This window comes from Moschus berezovskii, chromosome 1 (genome assembly GCF_049115385.1).
Source record: "Moschus berezovskii isolate FMDL1 chromosome 1, NW_MosBer_1.0, whole genome shotgun sequence".
Classification (NCBI taxonomy): Eukaryota; Metazoa; Chordata; class Mammalia; order Artiodactyla; family Moschidae; genus Moschus; species Moschus berezovskii.
In genome coordinates, this window is record NC_142460.1 from 14,397,160 (window position 1) to 14,413,884 (window position 16,725).

Sequence of the window (16,725 nt, forward strand, 5' to 3'; positions counted from 1 at the left end):
AAACAAAATTGACAAACGTTTAGCCAGACTCATCAAGAAAAAAAGAGAAAAGAATCAAATCAACAAAATTAGAAAAAGGAGAGTTTACAACAGACAATGCAGAAATGCAAAGGATTATAAGAGACTATTATGAACAACTCTATGGCAATAAAATGGATGACCTAGAAGAAATGGAAAGATTCTTAGAAAAGTTCAACTTCCAAGACTGAACCAGGAAGAAATAGAAATTATCAACAACCCAATTACAAGCACTGAAATTGAAGCTGTGATCAAAAACCTCCCAAAAAACAGAAGCCCAGGACCAGATGGTTTCACAGGAGAATTCCATCAAACATCTAGAGAAGAGCTAATGCGTATCCTTCTAAAACTCTTTCAAAGAATTGCAGAGGAAGGAACACTTCCAAACTCTTTCTACGAGACCACCATCACCCTGATACCAAAACCAGACAGAGACAACACAAAAAAAGAAAACTACAACCCAATATCACCGATGAATATAGATGTAAAAATTCTCAACAAAATTTTAGCAAATAGAATTCAGCAACACATCAAAAAGCTCAAACTCCATGATCAAGTTGGGTTTATTCCAGGGATGCAAGGATTCTTCAATATATGCAAATCAATCAATGTGATATACCTTATTAACAAACTGAAAGATAAAAAACCATTTGATAATCTAAATAGATACAGAAAAAGCCTTTGACTAAATTCAGCACCCATTTATGATTAAAACTCTTCAAAAAATGGTCACAGAAGGAACCTACCTCAACATAGTAAAGGCCATATATGATAAGCCTACAGCAAGCATGACTCTCAATGGTGAAAAAATGAAAGCATTCCCCCTAAGATCAGGAACAAGACAAGGGTGTCCGCTTTTTCCACTATTATTGCACATATCTCTGGAAGTCCTAGCCCCAGCAATCAGAGCAGACAAAGAAATAAAAGGAATCCAGATTGGAAAAGAAGAAGTAAAGCATTCCCTATCTGCAGATGACATGATACTGTACATAGAAAACCCTACAGATAGTATTAGAAAATTAATAGAGCTAATCAGTGAATTTAGGAAAGTTGCAAGATACAAAATCAATACACAGAAATCACTTGCATTTCTATGTACTAACAATGAAAAATCAGAAAGAACAATTAAGGAATCAACCCCATTCACCATTGCAGCAAAAATACTAGGAATAAACTTACCTAAGGAGACAAAATAACTATACATGGAAAATAATAAGACACTAATGAAAGAAATCACAGATGACATAAACAGATGGAGAGAAATTCCATGTTCCAGGGTAGGAAGGAGCAATACTGTGAAAATGGCTATACTACCAAATGCAATCTACAGATTCAATGCAATCCCTATCAAATTACAAATGGCATTTTTCACAGAACCAAAACAAAAAATTTTACAACTCATATGGAAACACAAAAGACTCCGAATAGCCAAAGCAGTCTTGAGGAAGAAGACTGGAGCTGGAGGAATCACCCTTCCTGATGTCAGAGAATACTACAAAGCTATAGTCATCAAGACAGTACAGTACTGGCCCAAAACCGAAATATAGTCCAATGGAACAAGATAGAAAGCCCAGAAATAAACCCACGCACCTATTGGTACCTCATTTTTCACAAAGGAGGCAAGAATAAACAGTGGGGCAAAGACAGCCTCTTCAATAAATGATTCTGGGAAAACTGGACAGCTACATGTAAAAGAATGAAATTAGAACAATTCTTAACACCATATACAAAGATAAAATGGGAATGGATTAAACACCTAAATGTAAGACCAGAAACTATAAAACTCTTAGAAGAAAACATAGGCAGAACACTAGATGACATAAATCAAAGCAAGATGCTCTATGATTCACCTCCGAGAGTAATGGAAATATAAAAACAAAAGTAAATAAGTAAATAAACTTAAAAGCTTTTGCACAGCAAAGGAAACTATAAGCAAGTTGAAAAGACAACCCTCAGAATGGGAGAAAAATATAGCAAATAAAACAACTGACAAAGGATCAATTTCCAAAATATACAAGCAACTCATATAACTCAATAACAGAAAAACAAACAATCCAATCAAAAGCGGGAAAAAGACCTAAAGAGACATTTCTTCAAAGAAGACATAGAGATGGCCAACAAAGACATGGAAAGATGCTCAACACTGCTCATTATTAGAGAAATGAAAATCAAAACTACAATGAGATATCACCTCACACTGGTCAGAATGGCCATCATCAAAGTCTGCTGCTGCTAAGTCACTTCAGTCGTGTCTGACTCTGTGTGACCCCATAGACGGAAGCCCACCAGGCTCCCCCTTCCCTGGGATTCTCCAGGCAAGAACACTGGAGTGGGTTGCCATTTCCTTCTCCAATGCGTGAAAGTGAAAAGTGAAAGTGAAGTCGCTCAGTCGTGTCCGACCCTTAGCGACCCCATGGACTGCAGTCCACCAGGCTCCTCCATCCATGGGATTTTCTAGGCAAGAGTACTGGAGTGGCCTGCCATTGCCTTCTCCGTCATCAAAGTCTACAAACAATAAATCCTGGATAGGGTATGGAGAAAAGGGAATGCTCTTGCACTGTTGGTGGGAATGTAAATTGTTACAGCCATTATGGAAGAAGGTATGGAGATTTCTTAAAAAACTAGGAATAAAACCACCATATGACCCAGCAATACCACTCATAGGCATATGTCCTGAGGAAATAAAAATTGAAAAACATGCATGTATCCCACTGTTCATTGCAGCATTATTTACAATAGCTAGAGCATTATTGTGGGCAGCAATCCCTTAGAAGAAATGGAGTAGCCATCTTGGTCAACAAAAGAGTCTGAAATGCAGTACTTGGATGGAATCTCAAAAATGACAGAATGATCTCTGTTCGTGTCCAAGGCAAACCATTCAATATTACAGTAATCCAAGCCTATGCCCCGACCAGTAACGCTGAAGAAGCCGAAGTTGAACGGTTCTATGAAGACCTTCAAGACCTTTTAGAACTAACACCCAAAAAAGATATCCTTTTCATTATAGGGGACTGGAATGCAAAAGTAGGAAGTCAAGAAACACCTGGTGTAACAGGCAAATTTGGCCTTGAGGTACAGAATGAAGCAGGGCAAAGGCTAATAGAGTTTTGCCAAGAGAATGCACTGGTCATAGCAAACACCCTCTTCCAACAACACAAGAGAAGACTCTGCACATGGACATCACCAGATGGTCAACACCGAAATCAGATTGATTATATTCTTTGCAGCCAAAGATGGAGAAGCTGTATACAGTTAGCAAAAACAAGACCAGGAGCTGACTGTGGCTCAGATCATGAACTCCTTATTGCCAAATTCAGACTTAAATTAAAGAAAGTAGGGAAAACCACTAGACCATTCAGATATGACCTAAATCAAATCCCTTATGATTATACAGTCGAAGTGAGAAATAGATTTAAGGGACTAGATCTGATAGACAAGTGCCTGATGAACTATGGACAGAGGTTTGTGACATTGTACAGGAGACAGGGATCAAGACCATCCACACGGAAAAGAAATGCAAAAAAGCAAAATGGCTGTCTGAGGAGGGGTTACAAATAGCTGTGAAAAGAAGGGAAGCAAAAAGCAAATGAGAAAAGGAAAGATATAAGCATCTGAATGCAGAGTTCCAAGAATAGCAAGGAGAGATAAGAAAGCCTTCCTTAGCAATCAATGCAAAGAAATAGAGGAAAGCAACAGAATAGGAAAGACTAGGGATCTCTTCAAGAGAATTAGAGATACCAAGGGAACATTTCATGCAAAGATGGGCTCAATAAAGGACAGAAATGGTATGGACCTAACAAAAGCAAAAGATATTAAGAAGAAGTGGCAAGAATACACAGAAGAACTGTACAAAAAAGATGTTCATGACCCAGATAATCATGATGGTGTGATCACTGACCTAGAGCCAGACATCTTGGAATGTGAAGTTAAGTGGGCCTTAGAAAGCATCACGACGAACAAAGCTAGTGGAGGTGATGGAATTCCAGTTGAGGTATTTCAAATCCTGAAAGATAATGCTGTGACAGTGCTGCACTCAATATGCCAGCAAATTTGGAAAACTCAGCAGTGGCCACAGGACTGGAAAAAGTCAGTCTTCGTTCCAATCCCAAAGAAAGGCAATGCCAAAGAATGCTCAAACTACCGCACAATTGTACTCATCTCACACACTAATAAAGTCATGCTCAAAACTCTCCAAGCCAGGCTTCAGCAATATGTGAACTGTGAACTTCCAGATGTTCAAGCAGGTTTTAGAAAAGGCAGAGGAACCAGAGATCAAATTGCCAACATCTGCTGGATCATGGAAAAAGCAAGAGAGTTCCAGAAAAACATCTATTTCTGTTTTATTGACTATGCCAAAGCCTTTGACTGTGTGGATCACAATAAACTGTGGAAAATTCTGAAAGAGATGGGAATACTAGACCACCTGACCCACCTCATGAGAAACCTGTATGCAGGTCAGGAAGCAACAGTTAGAACTGGACGTGGAACAACAGTCTGGTTCCAAATAGGAAAAGGAGCACGTCAAGGCTGTATATTGTTACCTTGTTTATTTAACTTATATGCAAAGTACATCATGAGGAATGCTGGGCTGGAAGAAGCACAAGCTGGAATCAAGGTTGCCAGGGGAAATATCAATAACCTCAGATATGCAGATGACACCAATCTTATGGCAGAAAGTGAAGAGGAACTCAAAAGCCTCTTGATGAAAGTGAAAGAGGAGAGTGAAAAGGTTGGCTTGAAGCTCAACATTCAGAAAACTAAGATCATGGCATGTGGTCCCATCACTTCATGGGAAATAGATGGGGAAACAGTGGAAACAGTGTCAGACTTTAATTTTTGTGGCTCCAAAATCAGTGCAGATGGTGATTGCAGCCATGAAATTAAAAGACGCTTACTCCTTGGAAGGAAAGTTATGACCAACCTAGACAGCATATTAAAAAGCAGAGACACTATTTTGCCAACAAAGGTCCGTCTAGTCAAGGCTATGGTTTTTCCAGTGGTCATGTATGGATGTGAGAGTTGGACTGTGAAGAAAGCTGATCGCTGAAGAATTGATGCTTTTGAACTGTGGTGCTAGAGAAGACTCTTGAGAGTCCCTTGGACTGCAAGGAGATCCAACCAGTCCATCGTAAAGGAGATCAGTCCTGGGTGTTCATTGGAAGGACTGATGCTGAAGCTGAAACTCCAATACTTTGGCCACCTCATGTGACGAGTTGACTCACTGGAAAAGACTCTGATGCTGGGAGGGATTGGGGGCGGGAGGAGACGGGGACGACAGAGAATGAGATGGCTGGATGGCATCCCATCACCGACCCCGATGGACATGAGTTTGAGTGAACTCCGGGAGTTGGTGATGGACAGTGAGGCCTGGCGTGCTGTGATTCATGGGGTCGCAGAGAGTCGGACACGACTGAGCGACTGAACTGAACCGAGAGCATTGAAGCCACCTAGATGTCCATCGATAGATGATTCGATAAAGAAGCTGTGGTATATATACACCATGCAATATTACTCAGTCATAAAATTGAATGCATTTGAGTCAGTTCTAATGAGGTTGATGAACCTAGAGCCTACTTTACAGAATGAAGTAAATCAGAAGTAGAAAGATAAATATCATATTCTAACACACATATATATATTCTAACAAATATACATATATATGGAATCTAGAAAAAACGGTTCTGAAGAATTTAGTCCCAGGGCAGCAGTGGAGAAAACAGACATAGAGAACAGACTTACGGACACGGGGAGGGGAGGAGAGGGTGAGACGCATAGAGAGAGTCACACAGAAGCTCACATCACCACGTGTAAATAGACACCCAACGGGAATTTACCGTGCGGCTCAGGAAACTCAAACAGGGGCTCTGTATCAACCTACAGGGGTGGGGTGGGGAGGGAGATGGGAGGGAGGTTCAAAAGAGAGGGGATATATGTATACCTGTGGCTGATTCATGTTGAGGCTTGACAGAAAACAGCAAAATTCTGCAAAGCAGTTATTCTTCAATAAAAAAATAATTTAAAAAAGAATGCATCAATACTTTGGTGCTCAGCTTTCTTTATAGTCCAACTCTCACATCCATACATGACTGCTGGAAAAAACACCTACCAACATGAGGAATTCCTCTTTCAGTGTCTTATCTTTTTGGGTTTTCACACTGTTCATGGGGTTCTCAAGGCAAGAATACTGAAGTGGTTTGCCATTCCCTTCTCCAGTGGACTACATTTTGGCAGAACTCTCCACCATGACCCGTCCGTCTTGGGTGGCCCTACACGGCATGGCTCATAGTTTCATTGAGTTAACGAGGGCTGTGGTCCAAGTGATCAGTTTGATTAGTTTTCTGTGGTTGTGGTTTTCATTCTGTTGGCCCTCTGATGGATAGAGGAGGGAGTGCCCCTGACCCTGCAGCAGGCCAGGGTTTATTTTATTAAACAAATAAGTTTATTAAATGAATAGGCTTATTTTATTAAATAAGAATAGTACCACCTTACACTTCATGAATATCTACCCATCTGTTAATTTGGATAATTCCTTTAGTTTAATAGGCATCCAACAAACGGAACCCTCCTTTTTAAAAATTCACATGTCATAGAGAGATGGAGATCCTAATGCAGGACAGCACCACCTTAAATTCTTAGTGAACGGTTATAGATTTAAGAAATATTCTGTAAGTTTAAATTTCTGTGACTTAAGGAATATACATTATTATTAAGTACCTGTTCAATAATTTGAACAGAGAAGTTTGGATGACCTACCAAGTCCTCCCTTCATTTCTTGCATGTAAACGATCCAGCAACATTATGGAAAACACTCAGAATATTCTCTGAAGTTCCCTGTGATTTGTAGATCAATACATCAAAAGTGAACGCCCACATCCAGATCCTGCTTTCAGGATATCAATCAACAAGGGAAAGCACAAGAGACAGTGTAAGTCCTACAGTTAATGCTGACTCTTGCTTCGTCGGGGGGTGCTTTAGAAAAATCTCACTTATCCATGCATTTACTCCTCGTTCATTAAACACTTAGAAATACATCACCTGTGAAACAGCCTTAAATAAAAGACTGTATAGGCTAATCTCCTTAAGACAAACTTTAAAGAGCTTAGGGTCAGGTATAAGAGACAGAGGGATAAACTGACAGATATCAAACCACGTAATAGTGAAATTACTAAGGTAATAATCAGGATCACTAACCTGTATCCTTTCAACAGACATTTCTGTGTCTATGATGTGCCGGAGCCCATGTTAGCCACTGGGAATACAATGGTGAACAGCAGTGGATACTGTCCTAATCACCTTTTTAGGTTGCCTCATTTATCCCTCACAATTGCCCTGTGAAATGTACATTATTATCATTCCTGTGATACTCAGAAAAAATGAAAAATAAGTCACCTAGGAATACACAGGTAACACTAGGTCAGACCATATTCAACAACTGATGTATAGCTTTTGTGATATCTAACAGCTCTCTTTTAAGTGGCATCCAAATTCAGCTGGAGTAGAAAGTGGGTTTGTATATGGTGGTCATGCCCAAGAAGTTTGGGAAGCACCTTCCAGTAACTGAGGATAATACGATCAAAGTCACAGCCTCTAGAAGGCCACTCTACATTTTGGAAACTTCTAGAAATTTGGGACTCTTTGAACATAACATGTGAAGATGATAATAAATGTGTTTTGAGAGCTGAGCTGAGCTCAAACAAAGACCTTTGACTTTATCCCTAGGTAGCAAGAGAAGTGACATGATCACATTTACCTTTTGGTGGGTCATGTCATCCTGGAGTGCAGAGAAAGGATTCAGGAAGAAAAAACTTCAGGTCAGGAGAGCATTGCAGAGGTTTCCACAAGGGTGCTGTGCTGTGCTCAGTCACTCAGCTGTGTCTGACGCTTGTGACCCCATGGACTGTAGCCCGCCAGGCTCCTCTGTCCATGGGGATTCTCCAGGCAAGAATACCAGAGTGGGTTGCCATGCCCTCCTCCAGGGGATCTTCCCAACCCAGGGATAGAACCCAGGTCTCCAGCATTGCAGGCAGATTCTTTAACATCTGAGCCACCAGGGAAGCCCCCCACAAGGGATGGCAGAGCCCTAAAGTTGGGTATTGATTGGATGGAAAAATTAGAAATTCTTCAGAATATAGTTGGGAGAAAAAGTAAGGGGTTAAGGATCTGATGGACATTGGGAATAAGGTATAAGAAGGACACCTTCCTAGAGTCTCACATAGATTAGTTGACAGGGAGGATAAGAGTTCACATGGGAGGAATATTCAAGGGATGAAATAAAGCCCACAGTTTGACACTGTTAGTCAGAAGCTAAGAGGAGAGTCCTGGGGTTCAGATAAAGTTATGGAAGGTATTCTCCTAGAACATATATTTAAAGTATGACAAGAATTGAGATGTAGAAGTTTAGTGGTCCAGTTCATGAAATCTTGACGAACACTAGAAATGGGTGAAGGAAGAGAGTCTTTTGAAGAATACTGAACGTTTAGCAGGGAAGCATCTTTTTGTCCAAGAAAAGAATGTTTGCTGTCTTAGAAACTTATGAAGTAGGGAGTTTTAAGAAGGAATTTGTTGACAGAATCAAATGCAGCAAAAAAAAAAAAAAAAATCAGGGATATAAGGATGGAAAATGTGCATTAGTTTAAGCAAGCAGGTCATTGATGACTTCAAAAGAGAGTAGAATGGTTGAAGATGAATCCAGATTATCGAGGGCTGAGGAGGGAATAAGGAAGTAAGAGAGCAGTCCTGCTGGTTATAGACTAATTTTCAGGAAACCTGCCTAAGAAGGAAACACAAAGATTGACGAGGTCAGGGAAGATCATTTCTTAGAATCAGAGAGTCTCGATGAGGTGATCAGAAGGAGCCAGTAGGGAGGGAAAACAAAGATATAAGAAAGTCTTGAGAAAGAGCAAGATTCTAGACTATGAAAAAAGTACGGGTGGCTGTATGATGCTACGGACAAGAACACATACTACCCTGGGGGCAAAGGAAAGATGGTAGAGTGGATGCAGGTGTAAACTCACTGGCAGATGAGAGAGCGGGAGACAGAGGGTGTTCATCGTGAAGGTGTGACGGGAGGCAGCCTTTGTTGTAGGAGGCCTGAGCGTTGGAGAGTCAGAATAGTCAATGAGGGGAACAGTCCTGTGACAGAACATCCTCAAGGCAAGGGAGAGGCGGGGCTATACCAAAGCCGATACTCACTCCAGGTTCACTTCTTGCCCCCCCAAAGAGGCTCACATTCATTGAATGGCACAAAGATATGGATTGTATTCTCGGCCATGTGACTTGGCAACTGTGAAGATTTACTCTAGTTGAGGATGCTATTGCTGTGCCAAGTCACTTCAGTCACATATCCAAATCTTTGCAACAATTTGGACTGTAGCCCACCAGGCTCCTCTGTCCATGGGATTCTCCAGGCAAGAATACTGGAGTGGATTACCATGCTCTCCTCCAGGGAATTGTCCTGACCTAGGGGTCGATCCTGTCTCTTGTATTGCAGGCAGAATATTTTTACCATTTGAGCCACTAGGGAAGCCTCTACATAAGCATCACGTAGTATTTCCTCAGCTTTGTCTGGCTTCAGCTTTGTTTTGGTTACTCCATGTTTATGGCAGACTCACGCCTATACCTACAGGGGAGTGTTAAGGTTTCAGTGCAAGTGACGTTGAAGGTGACCTTTGGATTGAGTTCAGTTGGTGAGGACAGTTATAAGGAGGTCATCTGGGATACAGGTAACACACTGTTAAAAGGGATGGAGGCTTGAAGGAGAATAGTTCATTCTGGAAACTGAACACAATTCAGCATGGATCAAGGGCAGCATGACGCAGGCACCGGGCCACCATGTGTGAGGCTGCAGGTCACACAGAGGTCAGGGCAGACAATTGCCCCCCATAGGACAGGGGATGAAATTTTGCTTGTCTTCTAAAATATAGGGCTTTTAAGGAGGGGGCCATATGATTAATTCATATTATAGAAAAACATGATGCTAGCTGCAGAACAAAGGATCAAATAAAGAAGAATGGTTTTGATGCAGGATGACCAGCTGGGGAAATCATCCTAGTGAAAAACACTGAGTATATCAGCTAGGAGGGTGACAGGAAAAATTGTAGAAACGATGCCACAGATGCGATGGAGCTCGAAGGCACAGAGATGCGTGATAGTCTGCTGGAGTGTATGGAGAGGATAATTTAGATTGGTTTTCAGATTGCAGTTGGGCTAATGGTGAATCAGAGCTGAAAAGGGGAAAGACAAAGGAAAAGTAGATGCTGGAGGAAGGCAGTGGGAAATAAGTGAAGCTTTTTTCTTTTTCAAGATTCATTGTCAGCAGTAGAATCTAGCACATTCGCTCCCGGGTCTCTGTTCTCAGGAAACCTCCCACCCTGATGTGTCCATGTCAGTTCAGATCCTTTGAGAAGCAGACAGTAAGACAGGGTGAAATGTGCAAGGAACAAGCTCGTTGGGGATGAAACACGGTGGGATCAGTTGTAGGCAGGGAGGGTCTTCCAACTGTGATGCAAGGTTGATACCCCTGAAAGAACAGGAAGGCGGGAGGATGGGTAGGAAGTAGGATACATAATTGAGTGTCCACCAAGATATGAGGGATCCCAGAGCAAAGACTACCTGTTAGGAGAGTCCCACATTGGGCACCGTTGGCCAAGCTGTAATTCCTGCATACTGTTGGCCATTGGCAGGTAGTAGCCCCGAGTGAGCCTGGCTCAGCATGGAGAGAGTGGCAGATCCTAGCATGAGAGCTAGACCTTGTCACCAGTGACCCTCCTCCCAGCAGATGCTCTAAAGAGGGCACCTGACTGGCACACTTCTTGGCACCAAATATCTGCCCAGAGCTCCTTTTCTTCCAACACCATACTTGGATTGCTTTCTGTTTTCTTAGATTCTGTATTTGTCTATTTGGCATCCATTCATCACAGGGCCAAAGATAGTGACCAAATTTTCTTACTTCCTGTATTCTTGATTCTCTGATACTTGGGGGCCTTAAAAACTCTGGAGAGACTGCACTTCCCAGGGCTCAGTTCAGCACAGTCCAGCTTGTGCTTCTTCCAGCCCAGCGTTCCTCATGATGTACTCTGCATATAAGTTAAATAAGCAGGGTGGCAATATACAGCCTTGACATACTCCTTTTCCTATTTGGAACCAGTTTGTTGTTCCATGTCCAGTTCTAACTGTTCCTTCCTGATCTGCACACAGATTTCTCAGGAGGCAGGTCAGGTGGTCTGGTATTCCCATCTCTTTCAGAATTTTCCAGAGTTTGTTGTGATCCACACAGTCAAAGGCTTTGGCAGTCAGTAAAGCAGAAATAGGTGTTTTTCTGGAACTCTTTTGCTTTTTGGATGATCCAACGGATGTTGGCAATTTGATCTTTGGATCCTCCGCATTCTTTAAATCCATCTTGAACATCTGGAAGTTCATGTTTCATGTACTGTTGAAGCCTGGCTTGGAGAATTTTAAGCATTATTTTGCTAGCTTGTGAGATGAGTGCAATTGTGTGGTAGTTTGAGCATTCTCTGGCATTGCGTTTCTTGGGGATTGGAATGAAAAGTGGCCTTTTCCAGTCCTGTGGCCATTGCTGAGTTTCCCAAATTTGCTGGCATGTTGAGTTCAGCAATTTCATAGCATCATCTTTTAGGATTTGAAATAGCTCAACTGGAATTTCATCACCTCCACTAGTTTTGTTCGTAGTGATGCTTCCTGATGCCCACTTGACTTCGCATTCCAGGATAATTGGCTCTAGGTCAGTGATCACACCATCATGATTATCTGGGTTGTGAAGATCTTTTTTGTACAATTCTTCTGTGTATTCTTGCTACCTCTTCTTAATATCTTCTGCTTCCCAGGGCTAATTCCTAAAGATAATGATAACTTAACTATGAGTGTGCTTTTTATAGGAAAACCAACCAGTCTCAGGTTTATATCAGCAACCACCTCCTAATCTAAGTCTCAAGCTCTATGCTAATATTTCCCCTGCTCTCAATCATCTGGGGGCCAGGTACCATGTAACTTAAAGCAAAGCAAAAGCCCCTCAGAATCTGCTGAACTAGCCAGTCCTAAATTGCCCAGCCTGTCCTGCCTTGTCCTCCTCAGAGAGGCCCCAGGAGCGGCTGTGGCCTGAGCCTGCTGTCTGCGTCTGACTGCGAGCTGCTGCTCCTCCTGTGAACGGCCAGTCACCTCACAGGCCCTCCCCAGTGGCACTGACCTCCGCCTGCTGTCTCAGTCTAGGGCCCTGTAACTAGAGAGTAGCCTCTGCTCACCGCAGCTGAAGAAAACCCTCGCAGCAAGGAAGACCCAGCACAGCCAAAACCAAAGTAAGTAAGTTTTTAAAAAACACTGAGTTTCCTTCTGAGCTCTGGACCCATTCATATTTAGAAGGAAAAGCTCAGAAGCCATGGGTTGTGACAGGTTATTATATATGAATGTGTTCTTAGTTATTCCCTCCTCCAGGGGATCTTCCCAACCCAGGGATCAAACCCAGGTGTCCCACATTGCAGGCGGATTCTTTACCAGCTGAGCCACAGGCAAGCCCGTTCTTAGTTAATAACACCACATTAAAACAGTCAGTCAACAATATTTATTGTCAACAAAGGACGGAATTAGCTGTGTTAGAATACCAAAAACGTGGCTTCCCAGGTGGCTCAGGGGTAAAGCATCCGCCTGCAATGCAGGAGACACAGGAGGCTTGGGTTCAAGCCCTGGGTCGCGAAGATCTATCTCCTGAAGGAGGAAACGGCAAACCACTCCGGTATTCTTGCCTGGGAAATCCCATGGACAGAGAAGCCTGGCAGCCTACAGTTCATGGGGTCACAAAGATTCGGACACAACTGAGCAACAGCACACACACACAGAGACACAGAATACCAACAAAGGAGAAATATTTAATAGATGATAATAATAATCCTTTATAACATATGCCACTTGTTATAGGTTTCAAAGATTTTGCACAAATATTTTTTTCTACCCAGTGAAGTAAGTAGGGAAAGTATTATCCTCACTTTACAGGTGAGGAAATGGAAACTCATGAAGATTAAATGAGTTGCCCAAGGTCACAGGAAAATTACAAAGGGGTTAGCGGTAGAGTCAGATCTAGAACAGACACTTCCGAGTAGATGCTCTTTTATAAAAGTCTCTTAATTAAAATACTCACTTATCTAGAGGGCTAAAATTCTTGTTGCCAGAAAAGTTTTAAGAATATTTTCAAAGCCTATAGTCAAACACATGAACATATAAGAAGGGTTTGTTTGTATCATGACACTGGAAGAGTTCTATAGTCTAGAAAATGGACCTGAAACCTAAAATCATCAGACAGGCCCGGGGTCTCTAAAGCTCCTTGCAGCCTCACCCAGACTGAAAAGACAGCATGAAGCACAGGGGAGATGCTGGTTGGAAACCCCAGGAGCCCCCAGAATAAAACCTGAAACTGGCCCCAAAACAGGCGTAGGCAGAGACCAAAGAAAGAGGCACCTGCCTCCAGCCGGGTGGATGACAGGTGTAATAAGCAGGAGAACTTACGTACAAGGCTCGTTTAGAGCGACTGCAAGACAGCAGAGCCTCACACTCGCCCGCCAGAACCTTCAACATTTATGCAGAGGCCCTAACAGGCTTCGGACTTCCCTGGCGGCTCAGACGGTAAAGCATCAGCCCGCCATGCGGGAGACCTGGGTTCAATCGTTGGGTCAGGACGATCTCCTGGAGGAGGAAATGGCAGCCCACTCCAGCGTTCTTGCCTGGAGAGCCCATGGGCGGAGGAGCCTGGCGGGCCGCAGAGCTTGCAGTCGCAAAGAGCTGGACACGACTGAGCGACTTCACTCACTGACGCTCAGTGGGGTTCAGTCCCAGTGGTTTCAATACAGGCTCCTCTATCGAACCTCTGCCTTTGAAAACGCTCCAGCCGCGTGCTGGTGGGGACGGCGGACTGCGATTGCCCAGGGCTGGACTGCAGGTGAAGCAGGGCTCAAGCCCTCTCCTTGACTTCTCCCCAGCAGAAAGGGATTAATGCTGAAGCAAACTATGGCACTTACAATTTGGCATCCCTTCTCAGGTGATTTTCCTGTATGTTCTCCACTTGTGTCTCCCATTTTCCCTCCAAAATTTATCAACCTGAGCCCAGATCTTGCATCCATAAATCCTAAACTCTTATGAAAACACATAGAATAAGTGAAAACAGATTCTTAAATCAAATTTTGGAATACTGCTATAAGGGAACCCCCTTTGAAAGTGGAAATATTAACAAGTTGATGTGGAGAGTCTAACACATGGACCTGTGTTCCCTCCCACTGAATCTGGGCTCTATGCCTGTTTTGTTCTCAGTTTCCAGGCCTTAAGAAACGGCTCGCTCCTAATTCCTGTCTCTTGGGATTATGCACTCCTGAAGCCCAATCACCGTGCTCCAGGGACACCTGGAGAGATTCATATGAAGAAGAACTCAGGCCCCCAAGCCCCAGTCCTGGTTCAGTCCCCAGCTGACAGCCAGCACCAAATTCCATCCAAGTCAGGGAGCCATATCGGAAGAGACTCAGAAACAGGCTGTCCCAATGAGCCCTGCCAAGATGGCAGATCTAGGAGCAAAACAAAATATTATTATTGTGGGTTTTAGGGTGACTTGTTACATGGAAAATCAGTGAAATTTGTCTGGGTTGGTTTGACCTGGAGAGGCCTTCTATAGAACATAACGCAGAGTGCCCTGGTCTGAGCTGAGGGATTCTGTGTCTACTCTTACGTTTGAGTCAAAGAAATGAGCTCCTCTTCTGTATGCGTGAGGCCTCTCAGGTGGGCCTTGGGTTTAGTGGATTGTGTGGCCAGCCTGTGTTCTCCTGGTGTGGTCTTACTCAGGACACAGAGAAAGGTCACAGTTTCTATAGGATGGAAAGGTATTCGATGAAATGAGCTGGGTTCCTTTTTGTCAACCAGTCCTGAAGATCCCTTGGAGAAGGGCACGGCAACCCACTCCAGTATTGCCTGGACAATGCCATGGACAGAAGAGTCTGAGATGCTACGGTCTATAGGGTGGCAAAGAGTCAGACATGACTGCAGTGAGTTAGCACACACTCACAGGAGAGTGGGAACACTTCCTTTAAGGAAAGGAACTGAGATTTGTGACAGATGATACTGGAATTCCAAGTTTCCATTGTGCCTCCCGCGTTCCTGAGCCCCTTTGATTTCAAGGTGCCAAAAGTAATGTCTAAGGAGACCCTCAACAAGGTCACGATTCAATGTCACAGTTTGGCTTCATCCACCTGACAAACACGTAGGATTAGGCCCTTGACTGGGCCAAAGCTTAGAGATGCCTGGACCCCATGACCTGAGTGCTGATGACTTCCTTAAGAGAGATGTTCTCTTGCTAGGGAAAAACATAGGGCTTTCCAGGTGGTAAAGAACCCGCCCGCCAATGCAGGTGACACAAGAGGCGCGGGTTCGATCCCTGGGTTGGGAAGAGCCCCTAGAGGAGGACATGGCCACCCACTCCAGTGTCCTTGCCTGGAGAATCCCATGGACAGAGGAGCCTGGTGGGCTACAGTTCACAGTGTTGCAAAGAGTCAGACAGGACTGAAGGAACTTGGCAGGCACGCAGGGGAAACATCTAAGAGGCGGTGAGGATCACTTGCTACAGACTAATAGGACCCCGATCTTGCATAAGCATTTCGGACAGGAGTCTTGTCAGGTCTCAGACTAGGTGCTGGAAGAAGGAGCAAAGCAGCCAGTGACATGCCGGTTCCGTCATAAAACCGACGCTTTCTCAGGGTTTGCCCTTCTGAAGTCCCTCGTGTTGCTTGTTTCTTGCAAGTGATTTCATGCATTCGGCAATACAGTTCAAGCCCACGACACAACAGCTTTTACACACACACACACACACACACACACGGCCCTAAAGTACAAATTTTCTGAAGCAGAGCCGTGGTTTACACTTCATGTATTTCATATTTCATTTCAGCCTCAGGACGCCTCAGAGGGGGCGTTTCCCCGGCTTGCGCCCTGACGGCAGCAGTCTGGCTTTTCCAGAACCCCCTGCACTGCCCAGGCAGCAGGGCGCCCTCGTCTGTCCGTCTCCGCTCTGCCCAAGAGGGGGCCGCCGCCTGGCCACTGGCAGGTGGCCGGCACGCCGCCTGGGGACTCCGCCCGCGCAGCTCAGTGCCCGCCGCGCTCGGCTGGCTCCGGCCGGAGGGCCGGGCACAGGGGCGCGGACGCTGCGCCCCCCGCCCGCCCGTGTCGCCCTGGCTGCCCACTCACCAATCCCCCCAGCCCACCCCGTGCCAGGCGCGCCGCCGCCCCTCCAGCCGCTCGCGGAGGCCGGATCGCCTCGAATTTCCACACAAAGGGAATCCTCGGCCGCAGGAAGTGCATCAGCAGGAAGGGGGGTCGGGGCGGGACCGGGGGCGTGCCTCCGCGCCCACAGCCCGCCCCCCGGGGGCCTGGACGTGCCGTGACGACAGCCTCGGGGTCCCCCCGCCGTCCCCGCAGGGAGCCCCGGAGGCCGCTGCCCGCTCTCGCCTCTGCTCGCGGGCGCCCGCACCCGGGCTGCCCCCGGTGCCCCCGCCCTGGTGCCCTCCCCGACTTGCCTCCCGCACCCCCTTCCCTCGCCGACTTTCCGTGGATGCCCGGCTGCGGGGCACCCCGCTCCCGGCGGCGCTGCGCCCCCGGCCGGGGCCAGGCTTCCCCGGGGCAGGACGCAGGCCGGGAGGGCGTCCCCGGGCCGGCGGGGCGGCGGGG